Below are 18,285 nucleotides of genomic sequence, written 5' to 3'. Positions count from 1 at the left end.
TTATTAATTTGTTATTTAATTCATAATATAAATATTGAGAACAAAATATTATTATTTTACTAAGCAAATTCATTACGTTCCATCCTTCCGAGAATAGAATAGTGCTTATCTTTGACAACAGAGAGTTGCCAGGCAACAAAAACAACATTCAGCTATGAGTGCTGCGTGATGTGGTGAGCAAGTGCTTTGCTGTTACTACAGTGTTTTTTTACACTGATGGAACGTGTATTGTCCAATCAGGAGCTGTAGGACTGAAATTATTCAATTTAATTTAATTTAATTTAATTGAAAGGTGTAGTTTTTTTTTTTTTTACCCCAGAATAATAAGGCTTGTAAACACCACATCAAAGCTGCATGTCGATTCTGACCTACCAGTGTTAACAACCATTTAAAAAGTATAGTTCAATTGACACTGGTTTACCAGGGAACGAATTTAGCAAAACATCAATATGGACTGATTGATTGTCTCATGTCTTAGACTGCATTGTGTAGGTGTCTATAGGCACTTTCCTCCATTTTCTTCTTCCTCCTTCTCTCTCTCTTTTGCTTTCTTTAATTAAGAATACAGTTCTGCTTCATAGAGTTCAAATTCTCTTCTCTATCTTTTCCTGGATTGATGTTAATATGGGAAGTGTCTCTCTTTAAGCAAACCCTAAAGATTTAATTTAGATTTTGTACTATTTTCCTTTTAGTTAAAGTCTCCCCATTGATTACAAATGAGCCTCATTACCTGCCGTACACTCAACCTGTCAGAGAGAGAGAGAGAGAGGCGGAAAGAGGTCAACTTAACAGACTTACTGCCACAGTGCAAAATCCCCTAATAATCACTCAGTTCAATCATGCGTCTGAAAGCCATAAAGAAATAAACGCGATAAAAAGGACTCAGGCACTGAACTGTGAAAATCCCTCTAGTGTTTAAAAGATAGATGCCAAACAGGCTTCCCGAAAGTATTATCTAAGATCTTATCCATTACAGTCGGCATTTTGCTGGTGGGATTACTGGGGCTTTCTCACAGGAAGAAATGTATTAACACCTGTCGACATCAAGAGATGGCAATTCAGCCAAGAGCCCCGATAGACCCGGGATCAATCCAGAACGGCCCCAAAAAGTATTTGGATTTGTTTGTGTTATGTAAATGGAAGCTTTAGCTTAAGTTCTGTCAGGAAGACTCAATCAGCGCGCCATGTATTACCTCATCCCTATCCAATCAGGTGTTAATAGTCACAGTATATAAGATTGGTACTTACACTTGTCTGAGTTCGAAGATTCTGAGGCTGCCATTCACCTCCATCCTCCCCAACCACCACCAAGACGGTACCTTCCCCTCCATCCTCCCCATCACCACCACCAGGATGGTCCCTTCCTTACCTCCAGGGGGTCGGCTGCGCCCCCGCCTTCATCTCAGGCGGGACATGCAGATTCGGCTAACCTCGCTTTGCTCGCTAAGGACGGGGCCTACGCCAAAGAACTCATAAATTTATGCTTGCTGAGCTGTCAATAAATGTATATAGCCATTCAATTTATCTCCCGAGTCTTTCTGGTAGAACTAAGAATCAACCTAATTTTAACAAAACAAAAACACTTTTTAAAGCAAAGCATTCCACAAAAAAAACAGGTTAATAGATTTCAAAAAAGATATGGTTTAAAATTTCAGTAGAAATCATTTGGGACAATTAGTTGGTTTGAATAATTGGAAAGACTATGTTCTGCGAAAATGTATATTTTGTGTCAAATCTTAAGTGTCTTAAAACATTTTGGGGCCACTGTGTTGCAGTATTTACTGAACATTTTTACAGCGCATTTACCTGTGCACAATGACATCAGCTTCACAAAGCAACAACGAAGCAGTATTTTTTTTCACAATGGGATGTTGCTCTGAGTTTGCTCTTTATTTTGTGTCATCCCTTGACAATGTGAAAGACATGAACAAACAAAGGTGATGGAAGGAGTGATACAGTTTCATAATGAAGTAGGAGCTATTTTTATAGGGCTGTAGATAGTTTTTTTTCTGCATGTGAGAAGCACACAGTTGCCCTTTGATTTCCTCTCACTAGGCAGATGCAAGATATAGGCTACAATGCCTTTCTCTCTCTCCTTCACGTTCTCTCTGGCACATTTAGACACATACATGCCCTACAGGAAAGGTGGTTTCCTTCATTATTTTGAGTTTGTTTCCTTGTATGTATTGTTCTGCCTTTCGCATTGGGTTTTTGCGGGAAGTTGCCAGATGCTAAAAAGGGAAATGACATTTACGCTGCTCTCCGCTATTGATTAGACAATCTTTACCAGACCCTCTTTGTAGATTACACATCATAAGCATCTTATATATCGATAACCATCCCAGGTGGCTCATTGGGGGAAAAAATCAGCAAAATGATATGTTTCTTGCACATTTTGTGACGCGGTTAAACTGAAATCTCCAGTAGCCTAAGTGCCACTAAAAGCATGGTCACTTTTTTCCCAAACAGATCAGCGTGAATCTGGCAACATTGGCGCTATAAGGTTACTGCTCTATTGTGTTTGAAAATAACGTATCACCTACACTAAACGCTACCCTAAACATAACTGTTATGATCAAAGATGTTTTTAATATGTCTAAGGATATTAAGGGAAAGTAACATTCAAATTCTGTCACTAAAGCTATCGCCATGAAGTGCAATTTAAACAGTGGTAAAAAGTAAAGAGGAGTAAAAACACAATTTCAAATGAGAAAGAACATTTATTAATTTAAACCCCCAACCAGTAAACAATATCGAACTTTAAATTGTTCCAAATATATTTACAGTCAAAACAAAAACAAAGTAGAGAACTTAATCAAATTCAATATAATTCACCAAATAGAATGAAGAGCACGAGTGTTGCCAAATCAAAAAACTAAATAAAAACAAAACTAGTCTAAAAAAAACAAAAACTCTTCAGTGTGTGACTTACTTAAGCTTAAAGGGTTAGTTCACCCAAAAATGAAAATTATGTCATTAATGACTCGCCCTCATGTCATTCCAAGCCCGTAAGACCTCCGTTCATCTTCGGAACACAGTTTAAGATATTTTAGATTTAGTCCGAGAATTTTCTGTCCCTCCATTGAAAATGTATGAAAGATATACTGTCCTTGTCCAGAAAGGAAATAAAAACATCATCAAAGTAGTCCATGTGACATCAGTGGGTTAGTTAGAATGTTTTGAAGCATCGAAAATAGATTTTGGTCCAAAAATAACAACAACTACGACTTTATCCAGCATTGTATTGTCTTCCGGTTCTGTTGTCAATCCGCGTTCAGTGACGTAAGACGCTGCTGACGTGTTATCTGGTGTACCAATGCTGGATAAAGTCGTAGTTGTTGTTATTTTTGGACCAAAATGTATTTTCGATGCTTCAAAACATTCTAACTAGAGTTTGGAGAAATGTGTAAAATCGATTGAGAAAAACTGGAAAGCCTTATTCTATGACCATATTGTACATCCCTTAATAGTAAGCAGTAATTAGGAGTTTATTGAGGCAAAAGTCGTATTTAATAGTTAGTTAGTGAGCGACCATAACCAATGGAAACGTGAAGTCTTCTGCCCCTGAAATCATTTCTGTGAAAAGGAACAAAAGTTGTTGGTGTTTTACTGCAACTGGTGTTTATTTCAGCTGGAAACTGCAATGAAATGTATAGGTATGTTTTTGAAGTTTTGCACACACACAAAAAAACCCCCCAAAAAAACAAGAAAAATATAGGTATAGAGGCATGTTTTTCAAAAAAGCCTATAGGTGGTTCGGTAACACTTTAAAATAGCCATTAGTTGGTGCATTAGGTATCATAAATGAATAATGAACAGTTTTTGACAAATTGTATTAATCTAGAGGGTTTTAAAAAAAATAATTTGACTGTTTTTAATTATTAATTCATGTTCCTTCATAATACATTAAAGTAATATTAATTTATACTATTAAAAACTGTTAATTTATTGATACTATGAAGGAATAAACATTAGGCTGTATTGCTAGGTTATGCTATAAATGCATTTATATGTTATAAATGCTTTAAAAAATGTTATTTCATGTTTGCTATTGCATTAATTAATGTAAATTTGTGTAGTTTGGTTTTAAAGTTTGATGAAGTTTAAAGTTTGATGTCGATAAAGGAAACACACTGATCAATAACAACTCTTCTGTCACCTTCAAACTTGAAAGTGACATTGCTCATTGAGCCATTCACAACAACATTCCCATGATGCACCATTACAAGAGTAAGTGAAATGGATGGCATTAGGGTTTTGGTCTGTGACTGACTACCAACAGCATTCCCTTCACACCTTTCCAATCCGTCTGTGAGCTGAAAAATTCATGAGGGTATCCACACCATGTCCATGAAATATTCAGAGCCTTGTATTGTTCACTGATTTTTTTTCCTACTCTCGGTTTAAACCTTACCGCCCAGCGCCAGGAATAGCCAGGTGAGCTTTTCAGCATACATTCTCTGCATGCTAATAGAAGCTCTGGAATGAAGTTTGTATTTTCCCTTGCCTGAGGTAGCTAGTGGAGTTTTATCCATAATTCCCCATGTAAAAGCATAACATTTCCCCACCAGGGTCGGCTGGTAATAATAAACTATAGGAAGCGAGATGCATGCATATCTGTCTTGCTGCAGTGAGTGTAATAGTGTGAGTCTGTGTGTTTCTGCTCATACCTGGAGGTCCAGATTAGCTCTAATCTGTGCAGTGTGAAAACCTGCTAAAATGGAATGCTATTGATGCAATTATTCTGTTGAAATCATGTCTCAAAGCTTTTATAATGCTGTGGAAACATGCTCAATCCAGTCAGACACCCCGTCTCAGATGCATATTCAACCTGATGTGAGGAGGTCAACATTCAGAAGCTATTATTACTTCACTGGCCTTTATTAACCCCTGAATCTAAACCATGGGGCGCTTGAGACTCATCATTGTCCATTACAACGGTTCATTTTCTTTATGCTTGCCTCACCCTGGCTCACCCAGTGTTGTCAAGGAGATTATAAGCATTAATTGTTGAGGACAGTTTTAATCACACAGTGAGGTCATTATGTAGCAGTGGTCACTGCAGGAGAACACAGTATGACTGAAAGAGAGCACTGGACGTAACCTCGAAATGCAATTAGCAGCCCCTTCGCAGGCAAGGTTGTGCTTTTCCTTAATTATATAAGGGTCAGACGGGGTCATTTATGTTCAACATCATGAAGAACGTATTGCTTTAAATCACATTAAGAAATTACTTGATTAGTGCAGTTTTTCTCAATGCTGGAAGAAGTAGAAGAGCTCTTCCCTTTTTTAAAGTCAAATGTAAATAGCGATTGTCTTTTCTTCTCTAAAAATGTTGGGTGGAATTGTTGTCGTTCGTTAATTTTTGTGATTTCATGTGAGTGGCAGATTGCTAAAGGGGATAATTGTTCCGCTGGTCACATGTCATCAGAGAAAAGATGGCATTCTGTACAGTACAAATGGGTCCAATATGTTTTGTGGTTGCGCTGGGTTGTGCATATAATCCCCTAAATGGAGTTTTGCGTGACACTGATGTGAAACCAGGCTTCATTCACCCCAATAGAAAGCAAATACATAGCCTGAATCGTTCACTATCCTATACAATGCAACATGTGCTGTTTTCCATAAGAAAATAGTAATGTGTGGATAAGTGTGAACCAATTTCATACACTTAAGCATATTTTTATATGTTGGGAAGAGTAGGCTTGATTGGACAGAAAAACTGATGAGAAGCTGAAGTGCAAAATGATGTCATTGATTAATCACTGATTAGTATTGGTGGTAGCGAACCAGTGTTTCCCACAGGATTTTGTGAAACTGTGGTGGGTGGACCTCTGTCCCTCTAGGGGGGTCCGGGGTCTCAGTCTGCATTACATTACATAATACTAATACTACTGCTAATAATAATGTAATATTATTCCCATGACAGTAATAGCCATATTGTAAAACAAATGCACTGAAAAATAAATGAAACTTTCATAATTAGTTTTGTCCTGATTTCTTTACATGCAAGAGACAAACCCGTGAGCTTTTATTTTGACGGAAACCACAGTCGAGCTTTTATTTAGGTGGAAAACAAGTTTATAAAAGCGTCTCATTACAAATCTAGTGAAATGCTGTGACCGTCAACTATGCAAATGTGAAAATATTGCGTAACTATGTTCCCAAATGCACGCTAAACTCATCACATCACAGATGGAGTTCACTGCATTCATTCACTGTGTGTGAACTGCATTAAAGACCTGTTACTGTATGTTACTTTGAGAAGTTTAAATATATTTTCCGGCCGCTACTCTAATTAATGAATGGGAAGCACTGAAATCTATTTGTGGCGGTCAAACTTTATATTGTGGTGGGCCGCCACTGCGCCACAGATAAATCAATGTATGGGAAACACTGGAGACTGTATATTTTTAACACATTATATTTTGTATATGTATATACCATGACTTGCACTCATGTCAGTCATTTTTAGGAGTAGCCTAGACCTTTTTAAATATTGCTTTTGAAAACAAGTCATATTTTACATTATCCTTTTTAATTGATTCCATGCTTCTTTCCTGCTTCAGTGATTAGGTAATTAAAGCTATTTAATGGGCCAATCTCATTTAGCTGATTGATATCGTGACCTGAAACCACGGCTCCTGAGGGCCCAGCATGCTGAATGTGCTCACCTTACAATTAAACATGCTTATGAATGCGCACAAGAAACAATAACCATTAGCACAGCCAATTACTGAGGCAATCATCTTTTGTTCTTTCTTTTTTTTTCCAGAATAATCCAAATATGAAGTAATTAATGCTAGAGATTTGTTTACATGAATGAGAGCAGTTTTAACTAGATCGGGGCAAGATGTATAATGTTTATCAGGGCTTATAGAGACACTTTACAGGAATGTCTTATGGTTTGTGTGACACTATCATGGAAATACTTCATATTTTATGTTACAAAAACACAAAAGTTTTTCTTTTTGATTAAAGGTAAAGAACCATTTTGAGGCAGTAACAGGATTTATATTGATATTTATCTTCTCATTCTCTTGAAAAAGCACTGAAGCACACATTAACTGTGTGTGGACATGTCTACATTTTATGTAAATTCTCATGATCTAGTTCTGTCTATCACCAGATAGTCTAATTAATGAGTTTATGCAGCAGAAGGGATATCCAAAGTATTGTGGAAATGAATAAGTTTAGTGTTGTCTCACAAAAGGTTAGATGAAATCTCAAGGGTTTGTGATGGATTCTTAAATGAGAAATATTTAATTTCAGCTTAACGCCCATGTTAATTTCTCACTGTATTGAAATATTAAATGTCCTCGCTGAATGGTGGATTGGCTATTGTTTGAGTTTAGTTCTATTGAAATGTAGCTGAATATAGTAGGTTTAAGATGAAGTTAGGCTAATTGTTTTAGACCTATATTGAGAAGAGGACAGTGAAACGACGAATTATCAGCTTAAGAAACCCACTTTTGCTCTCTAAGGCTTGGCCCCAAATTAATTAATTTTGTAGATATAGAGAAATAAGATTAATTGGCATGGTTTAAGAAATCGTATTTTCTAGGAAAGAACATTTGAGTGGTGTTATATTCGTCAGTGGTGGTCTTTGGCTTAGTTTTATGGACCACTTTTGTAATATTTGTATGGTGTTTTGCATCCTTTTTTGTTTTTAAAGCTTAACATTCCTAGTCCTCAAATTGGCAAAATTCACCTTTTGTGTTCCACAGAACAAATAAAGTTTGAAATGACATAACGGTGAGTAAATGGCACAGAAGGTTAATTTTTTGGTTGAACAGTTCCTTTAAGGATCAGGCAGTTCATCATCCTCTTAGGAGTTTTAACCTTTGCTTGACGCTGACTTCTCTTTTTCTATTTTCTGTGCTTTCCTCACCCTTTTATGTCATCCCATCCCCTTCACTCTTTCTCTGTCTCTGGCTCGGTATGTGTTCTGGGACATGAATAAACCTGCCATTAGCTGCAGGTGTGCAGGAGTTCAGGTCTGCTAGTGTTGGCAGGTTCCTGTATCTGAACTCACATAAAGGACAAACCGGACATCCACGGCTTCAGTTCTGGTAGTCTTAAAGGATTAGTTCACCTCAAAATGAAAATTTCCTAATAATTTACTCACCCCAATGCCATCCAAGATATCCATGTCTTTCTTTCCTCAGTGGAAGAGAAAATAAGTTTTTTGAGGAAAACATTTCTGGATTTTTCTTCGAATAATGGACTTCAATGACAACCAACGTTTTGAAGTCCAAATCAATGCAGTTTCAAAGGTCTTTGTGCGCGATCCCAGCTGAGGAAGAGTGTCTTGTCTAGCGAAACGATAGACCTTTCAACGTCATCACGTTGAAAGGTCACGCTCGATGTCACCGGCACCGGCAGTACCGCCCCACTGTTTACAAAGCAGAGCATATGGCCAGCAGCCATATCACCCTGTAGCCCAAGACTGGTTGCCCATTGAAGCTAAGCAGGGCTGAGCCTGGTTAGTACCTGGATGGGAGACCTCCTGAAAAAACCAGGTTGCTGCTGGAAGAGGTGTTAGTGAGGCCAGCAGGGGGTGCTCACCCTGTGGTCTGTGTGGGTCCTAACGCCCCAGTATAGTGACGGGGACACTATACTGTCAAAGAGCACCGTCCTTCGGATGAGACGTTAAACCGAGGCCCTGACTCTCTGTGGTCATTAAAAATCCCATGGCACTTCTCGTAAAGAGTAGGGGTATTACCCCGGTGTCCTGGCCACATTCCACCCATTGGCCCCTGCCAATCATGGCCTCCTAATAATCCCCATCCACTGAATTGGCTCTATCACTCTCTCTCCTCTCCAACTATAGCTGGTGTGTGGTGAGCGCACTGGCGCCGTTGTACTGTGGCTGCCGTCGCATCATCCAAGTGGATGCTGCACACTGGTGCTGGTTGAGGAGAGACCCCCTGATATGATTGTAAAGCGCTTTGGGTGTACAGTAGTACATTTGAAAGCGCTATATAAAATAAAAAAAAAAAAAAAAAAAAAAAAAAAAAAAAAGCGACTGTGCGAAGGAGGATAGTTCAAATTGTATTGTATGTTGAATGACATATTTAGGTCTTTGTGTCATATTATTGTTTAAAATGGTCCTTACGTGTGCGTATCCTGGGTGTTTAAATCTCATCGAGCGTGACCTTTCAATGTGATGATGTAGTTCCCGGCGCGTTGCAGATCAGCTCAATCCAAACAATTGTAGTTAAAACGTTTTTTTTTTTTTTTTTTTTTTTTTTTATACCCATCGTTTCGCTAGACAAGACCCTCTTCCTCAGCTGGGATCGCGCACAGCCGGTTAAAGCACTTCAAAGACCTTTGAAACTGCATTGATTTGGACTTCAAAACGTTGGTTGCCATTGAAGTCCATTATTCGAAGAAAAATCCGTAAATGTTGTCCTCAAAAAACTTATTTTCTCTTCCACTGAGGAAAGAAAGACATGGATATCTTGGATGGCATTGGGGTGAGTAAATTATTAGGAAATTTTCATTTTGAGGTGAACTAATCCTTTAATGGCCTGGTTATGAGAACCAATGAAATGAATCACAGTGGAATATTGTGTATAATTGAAATGTTTAGATTTGGTCTGCCTAAAAGTTAGATCAGAATAAATCTGTCTACTACTGCATTTAAAAATAGAGTTATAAAACTAAGAAAAAGGGATCAAATATATCTAACAATATATATACATTTCTGATGCGCAACATGAAACTGACTCCTATAAGATACTTTTTTTGTAGATTTGTGAGTGTAGATTTGAATGAATTATAGATTATAGTACATTCAGTGCATATATTACTAGTCATCAACCTTAAAATGACAGAAAATGTCATTTTTAATCAGGATGATTATGATCCACAAACTTCTCTTGAAAATGGCTTGGCATTCAAAAAATAATAATAAACTAAACCGAATAATCTTTTATCTTGCTTGGTTCTCTTTCTCCTTCACTGAGAAGGTGGATTAGAAACCACAAAAGTGTTTTAAATTGTGATCTTCCTGCATATTTCATGGTGCATCATTTCCGTAAATAAGCTCTCTTAATGCTCTTTATATTTTTAATGGGACTTGAACAGTTTTTTTTGTATATGTCACCACTGTGCAAAGATTATCTCTCCGTTTCAGTTCACATCCCATAGTACAGGATCTAACCATAAGATTGTTTTGCATATCTGCTTATACCCCATTCATATTCTTCTCTAGTACAGTGTAAATGTCCTAGTATGTCAAGGGGACAGAATAAATGTGAAATCTTATGAAAAGTCCTACTGTTAATAATGAAAGAAAGCCGAAATCCCTTTCCCTCCCTTCAGCATCTGTGCTCATTTGCACAAGGTTTCATTTCTATAGCACCCCGCTGTCTCTTCCCTCCCACTCTTATAAATCAACTCATTGACAGAGATGCATCTTGGCTTGTCACATGCACATTTTCTAATCATTGAAGGCAGTAAGTGATTTTCTCTCCCTGTTCCTGTGAGATCTGGCCCCGTAGCTCGTTTCATTATTCTGTTATGTTATTGACGTGATGTGCTCCCAGAGGTGTTACAGGTATGCCATTGTATGAGGATATAAACAATAATTCTCTTGTTCACCATCCAAGCTTGTGTTCCTTCAGTTAGAGATTAGACATCCATGCTGCTGCATCATTGCCTTGTTCAAAATAATTTGTCATGGTTGTGCTGTGCCGAGTTTGAAGAATTACAATATAATGTTTTGATATTTAATACATTTCAGGCCTGACAGTGTGCTGCAGGCCTCTAGAATGCCAGTTGCCATGGTTACTGTTGCCCGTGGAAGTTGGATGATTGTTGCAGTCATAGATGTATATACATAGATGCCTCATTAGTGGCTGTTTCTATGGACCGCTATATGTAAGCCATTCGTCATAGTGTGTCTGTAAGCGTAGTAAGATGCATGTATCAATTTCTATATCTTACGGTGGCCGAGAGAGCTCAACGCGCTGCAACTGAAGAATAGAAAAACACCTGCAAATTTAGAAAACATCTTCATCGGTTTCACAACACGTGTGCTCCAAATACTCACAACACAACCAAATACAGAAACGCGCTGCAAAAGTTCACAACACAACCAAATACAGAAACGCGCTGCAAATAGCACAGACCACAACGGAAATGTTTCCAGGGGACCCCAATAAGTGACGAACTTACGTGAGCATCCCTATGCCCTACTCCCTTCGAAGGGATATGGCAGAGCCCTTGAAGTGGAGACTTTGGAGTGAGCAGGGCACTTGTGTGCCATTATGTAGCCGTTTGGAACGCACTTGATGAAGGGAGCAACGAAAGACAACTTCCTCATTATTTTCACCTGGGATGTTCCCATGACAACGCAGCACTGTGTCCATCAGCTGAATAGCTGTTATTACAAGTAATATCTTATTATTGCGGTTAACAACTGTTGCAAATAAATATACAATTTATACAAAAGAGTTTTTTAAAATATGCGTTATATATCTGTGTGAGTGTCTCAACTTTAAAACTTACCGTCTCATCTTTGGACCCTGCATTACCTAACATTTCTTATGAAACTTATTTAAACATAACATGATAACATTTGTGTAACTGATGTATAGATTAAAATCTTACCCTCATGTTCTTTTTCTCTATCTTTTTTAGTTTTTTTTTTAGTTTTCAGCTCATTGTTAACTCTTCTTTTCTCATTTGTATTCTGATGACATTGAACATATTGTAGGCTATACAAAGTTATATGTCATAACGTCATCTCTGTATGTTTTGAAAAAAAAAAGTTAAAGAAAAGTAAAAAAAAAGAAAAGAAAGAAAAGTAGACTGAGCTAGAAGCATGTCCCTGCCGGGTTCGTCACTTATTGGGGTCTCCTGGAAACATTTGCGTTGTGTTCTTGTCATGATCCTGGTTATTTCTCTCACATTACGCTATTTCCTCATGATCTCACACACCCCCTCGTTATCCTCATCAGCTGTTACTCGTTCACTAATTGGGGCTCTTCCCTCCTTTCACCTGAATCCTTTTCTCTTGATTAGCATCTCTATTTCTCCCCTCTCTTCCTTCCTGTCTTTGCCTGAGTATTGCATTACTGTGTGTATGCTATGTGCCATCTGACATTGTTGTCTTCTGTCCTGTCTCAGTCCTGTCGTGTCGGAGAGCTGATTGTTATAAAGAGCCTTTTGATCTGAGCCGGAGAATCGCCGCTTGCCTCTAGTCTCGCTCGAGCGCCTTCAGCCTGTGCCTCTACTCACTTGACGGAGATCTCATCTAACTATCGTCTTCTAGGCTGATTGCTGTTTTAGTTGTTTCTTCAAGCAGAGACTTTATTTGAATGTTATCCTTCTTCAAGCAGAGACTTTATTTGAATGTTATCCTTCTTCAAGAAGCCCTAAGTTCTTATTGAGAATATTTGTGTTTATCGATCTCCTGGCAAGCTCTCTCATTAAATTATACTATTTCTCCGCACCTGTTGTCTGGCTCTCTTACCTCATGACAGAATACTCAGGCCAACACGATCCAGCTGCGGAGAATCCTGTCCGGTCAGCGATAGAGATCCATGGAGTTGTCCTGGGAAGACACGAGGAGGAACTCGCTGCTGCACGGCGCGCCGTTGATTCCCTAGCCGCTCAAGTTAATGATCTCAAGCTACAGCTTCACCGGGTCCGCCATGATCCATCTGCTGCTCAAGCTTCGCAGGCCCTCTCTGAACCTCGTGTCAATAATCCTCCCTGTTTTTCCGGTGAGCCGACTCAATGCCGTTCATTTTTGACCCAATGCGAGGTTGTGTTCTCTCTCCAGCCCTCCACATATTCCAAGGACTCCACTCGTGTGGCATTCGTCATCTCACTCCTCTCCGGAAGGGCTCGCGAATGGGGAACAGCAGTTTGGGAGTCGGATGCCGAGTGTGTAAGGCGTTTTCCTCATTTTAAGGAAGAGATGATCAAGGTGTTCGACCGTTCTGTTTATGGGGAGGAAGCCTCTCGCCTTCTCTCTTCACTGCGCCAGGGTAAGCGCTCAGTAGCTGACTTTTCCATAGAGTTTCGTACCCTGGCCACCACCAGCGGATGCAACGAGCCTTCACTGTTGGCTCGCTTTCTCGAGGGTCTTAACGCTCAAGTAAAGGATGAGATACTGGCGCGTGAGGTTCCGACTCGCCTCGACCCTCTCATTGAGCTGGCCATACGGATTGAGAAGCGCTTCGACCTCCGCAGTAGGGCTCGTGGAATGGAATCGGCCCTTCTCTCCTCTGCACCAGCTGCCTTGCCCTTTTCTCCCTCTGTTGTATCTGGCTCAGAACCCATGCAGCTGGGTGGTATCCGTATCACTCCATCGGAACGGGAACGAAGAATTGTAAATCGTCTCTGTCCTACTGTGCCTCCGCCGCCCATTTTGTCTCGTCATGTCCATTAAAAGCCAGAGCTCGCCAGTGAGGGGAGGGCTACTGGCGAGCGTGATTTCTCTGGACTCTCCACCTATCTCCTGTACCACCTTTGAGGTTCACCTTCGCTGGCCCGGTTCCTCTGTTCTCTGCAGGGCGCTCATTGACTCGGGCGCGGAGGGAAACTTCGTTGATGAGAGGTGGGCGCGTGAACAGGGTATTCCCCTGAAGGAGTTAGACGAAGCCACTCCCCTTTTTGCGCTTGATGGAAGTTCCCTACCGAGGGTCAGACGAGAGACTTCTCCTTTGACTCTCACGGTTTCTGGGAACCACCATGAGACCATTACCTTTTGGATTTTTTGTTCCCCCTATTATCCTTTAGTCTTAGGTCATCCTTGGCTTATTAAACACAATCCTCAGATTTATTGGGTGGAGGGTTCTGTTGTGTCGTGGAATGTTTCGTGTCATGTTGAGTGTCTAACTTCTGCCCTTCCTCCTGTTTCCTCTGTCTCTGTGTTGCAGGAAGAGCCAGGGGATTTGTCTGGCGTACCGAAGGAATATCACGATCTTTGTATGGTTTTTAGTCGATCGCAGGCGGCCTCGCTCCCTCCTCACCGTCCATATGACTGTAGCATTGATCTCCTCCCTGGTACCACGCCCCCTCGCGGACACTTGTATTCTTTGTCCACGCCAGAACGTGAAGCTCTCGAGAAGTATTTGTCTGAATGCTTAAACGCAGGTACCATAGTTGCCTCCACGTCCCCTGCCGGTGCAGGGTTTTTCTTGCACGTTGTCCCTGGACAGCCTGTCTGGACCCACATTCAGATGGCCTGGCACATGCGCCGCTCTCAGCAAGAGTAGGTTGCACTGAATAGGTTGCACACGAACCCATATAAGGAGGCGTTCTGCCAGTGCATGAAGGTTCCGTGATCTCAGACCGCCCTGGCGATTTATGTTGGAAACCACAGACATGTTGTCCGTGCGGACAAGGACATGGTGGCCCTTTAGAAGGGGAAGGAAGAACCGCAAGGCATTCTCGACCGCCTTCATCTCTAGACAGTTTATGTGCAAGCTCTTTTCTTGGCTTGATCACAGGCCAAAAGTCAGTCTGCCCTCATAGAGGGCGCCCCAGCCCGAATTGGAGGCGTCTGTCGAAATCACTTTCAGTTTCGAGATTACCCCCAGGTTTACACCTGTCTGATACAAGTCGACCGCATTCCTGGGCTCCAGAGCTGTGACACAGTTCTGAGTTACCTTGAGACGTAAAAGACCTGTGTATTCAGCCAGTGCTGTAAAGGGCGCATGCAAAGCAGACCTAAACGAAGAAATTATTAAGTTGTGAAAGGACTGCGTGTTTGAAATGCGTTTTTTAATAAAAAAAATGAATACTTCACCTCCAATTGTCATGGTAAGGACAACATTATTGTTTTTTTTGTCTTGGAACCTATTTTATTGGACTCCTTGACCACAAAAATGTACACGTTGATACCAAATTTGTCATTATAGCTATAACAGAAGCAAAGATATGGGCCTCTCAAGTATGGTCGGCGGCCATTTAAAAAAAATGTTCTATGGCCCTAAGGTACTTCCATACCAAAGGGGACCTTTGCATCATGACTTGAAGTCAAAAGTCACTTAACCTCCCTACTAGTCCTGCCTACATCACGCTCAACCAAAGTGTGACAGCCCCATTCTAGTGATCATTTTAAAAAAAATCATGGTATTATTTTCTTTTTTTTTAAAGAGAAAAGAAAAGAAAAGAAAAAAAGTGTTTCGGTAGTGACCTGTTTATGGACACATTCATTCGAAACGTGATAGTTTTTTTCCCCCCTGAAGACAGTCGGCTGTTGTCGTCTCAACTCAGAAACTGTGGTACCGATTTCTCTTGTACAAAGATTTAACCGTAATGGGCTTGTCCCTGATCCTCTGACTATATGCACACAGGCACACTCAGCTGTCCTTTTGGGGTACGTTTCCCAAAAGCATCGTTAGCCAACTATGGTTGAGAGTTCAGTTGAATTGTGTTAAATACCATAATACCATAGTTGGCTTTGGAAAACGCACCCCAGAACATTCCTGCGACCCAACTTTACACCTGCTACATTATATTTCCATTAAAGGTAGAGAGTGTCCTGACGGAACTCTGTTGTTATATATCTTCTAAAGGGATACAGAAGCATTCTGTGTGTATGCAAGTGTCAGATGGGGAGATGTAAAGTGGGTTGAGGGATAGTATGGCTCCTTTGTAATTTGTGTGGGTTTGATTTCGATTGCAGTGAGATCCTGCGTGCAGTGTTTGTGTTTAAAGATATTGAGCACGTGTGTTTGTTGAGATTGTCTTGTGGGAAGCCTACTGTGGGTGTGGTAAGTAATGGACTACTACAGGTGGTCCCCATTGACTGAATAGCTGCCACACCTCCCGATCATCAATCATAAACTCACAGCTCTATAAAAGGTGACTGAAAGTTACCATGGGCGCGCTGTCCGGACACAGATCTCCCTTTTCTACGCGGGTGCTCCTCGGCTGGTAAACGGCACGATCGATCGAAGACACGAGTATACAACGCATGCAAGTATTCCTAGGAAGGGACGTTCTTTTTTTCTTCCTCTCGTAATCCATTGCTTAATGCTGATGGTCTAGCGCTCGCTGTAGCCGCTTTTGCTGAGGACTTCATCTTGCTGATTCCTTCTAGGGCAGAACGCCACCAAGCCACGCTGGAGCCAGGCTGCCTGCCAGATTAACGTTACTCGAGAGAGTGGGAGAGAAAGGCGTCATTTCCATCCGGAACAGAAAAGTAGTTTTTCTGCACTGACCCATCCATGAATGAGAGTTTAAGCTCTGTTGCTGTTTGTCTTGCATTTATGTCCACAATCTTTCTTGTTTGAGTCAGAGTTACATTGCCGGTGGTGAAGACGTTACTTCCGGGATCCCCCACTCTGACACGTCTGCATTCGGCCACACCTCCAGGGAACTCCTGTTCCTCGCGATCGCCATGCTCCCGGCCTGGATTGACTGAAACAGCCTGCTTAAAGAGCAATTTGGACAGCTTTTGTTTTGTTGTTTTGGAAAGGATTTGATTCTATTGTAAAAATTGTGTATTTATCCATTGTGGGGAGATCTACCCTAGTTTTATAATTTAGTAAAGAAATAAATTGGTTTTAAGGTTTCTAAAACATCTGTCTGGCTCTTGTTCCTGGGATTCCTTTAGTGTGTAGAGGGGTATTTTTGACACCTCTTTGTGGCGCAGTCGGCAGGATCCCAGCAACATGAGCCAACAGAATGACGGCAGTCGGGTAGTAATGTAACAGTCCCACCTATGTCGCCGCTAATTATGCCCTGGTTTTTCAGTGCGTCCTGGGCCCCTAAGTTCACTGGAGAGCGACGTAAGTTCGGAGAATGGCAGACCCAGATGAGAGCCATGCTGCGTGCCCAACCCCTGAATGCCCAATAACAGGTAGATTTTGTTTTGAGCACACTGGATGGAGAAGTCCGACGGGAAGCAGCCCTCCTACCGGATGCGGACCGTGCCGACGGTGAGAAGGTCATGGAGGCCCTAGGAAGAATAGGGGATACAGCTACCCATGCTCAGCGACGTGCAGAGTTCTATAAATGTCACCAGGGTCCAGATGAGGGTGTCAGTCTATTTGGCTTGAGGCTACGAGAATGCTATACTAGGTGGCGCACCACCGAACGGAATGCCGCCACGGACGAAGATATTATTAAATAAAAAACAAACAACTCGAGGAATTCCAGGTCAGTTATCCGATGGTATAGAGAACTATCAAAACCCCATCGATATAGCAAATGATTTTAATGATTTCTTTGTGAATGTTGGTCCCTCACTGGCAAAAAATATTACGAATACAGGAAAATTTACTTCTCAAATTTTTGATTTGCCATATCCTTGCTTAAATGAATTTGATCCTCCAACTTCTAATGAAGTGCTTGAAATTATATTAAAGATGAAGGACACAGCTCCAGTACATGATGAAATTAGAGCTAGTCTCATAAAGAAAGTAGTTTGCTCTAATTGAGCCTGTAACTTATGTTCTCTCTTTGTCACTCAAAACAGGTGTTGTACCAAGAGATTTCAAATTATCTAAAGTAATTCCCTTGTTTAAGTCTGGGAATTTACATGTATTTAACAATTATCGACCTATTTCACTATTACCTTTCTTTTCTAAAATACTCGAAAAATTTGTTTATAAAAGGATATTAAAACACTTGACAGAAAATTTGATCTTATATGATCACCAGTATGGTTTCAGAGAGAACATGTCTACAGAAATGGCTCTTTTACAGTTTGTCGATAAAATTACAAAAAATCTGCATGAGAAAAATAACACTATTGGTATATTTGTAGACTTGTCGAAAGCATTCGACACTGTAAATCATAATATTCTTTTAGCAAAATTAGAAAATTATGGCATTAAACATATAGCCTTAACTTGGGTACAAAACTATTTGGAAGAGAGAGAGCAATTTGTTTATGTTAACAATCTGAGCTCAAATAGGAGACTACTTTTATGTGGGGTACCGCAGGGGTCCATTTTGGGACTTCTATTATTTCTAATTTATATCAATGATTTAAGAGTTGTATGTAAAAATGTTATGCCACTCATGTTAGCAGATGATACATGTCTTCTATTATCTCATTCTAACATTGACACATTAATAAGAGAAGCAAATGAAGAATTACAAAATATTTCTAAATGGTTTAAAGTTAATCAACTCTCTCTTAATATACAAAAAAACACCGTCGTACGCATGCTTAGTAATGGGTTTATGGGAAGCGAAATTATTGATAACTCTGTGAACAACTTATTCCTCCCTAAAATTCTGCTTTGGAAGAGGTTGATGATGTTTTTTTCATTTGGATGGGGACTTCGGTTGAATTGGATGAATTTA

The sequence above is a fragment of the Rhinichthys klamathensis genome, unplaced genomic scaffold (assembly GCF_029890125.1).
Source record: "Rhinichthys klamathensis goyatoka isolate OS25496 unplaced genomic scaffold, OSU_Roscu_1.1 h1tg000186l_1, whole genome shotgun sequence".
NCBI lineage: Eukaryota > Metazoa > Chordata > Actinopteri > Cypriniformes > Leuciscidae > Rhinichthys > Rhinichthys klamathensis.
This window is presented reverse-complemented; position numbering follows the sequence as displayed.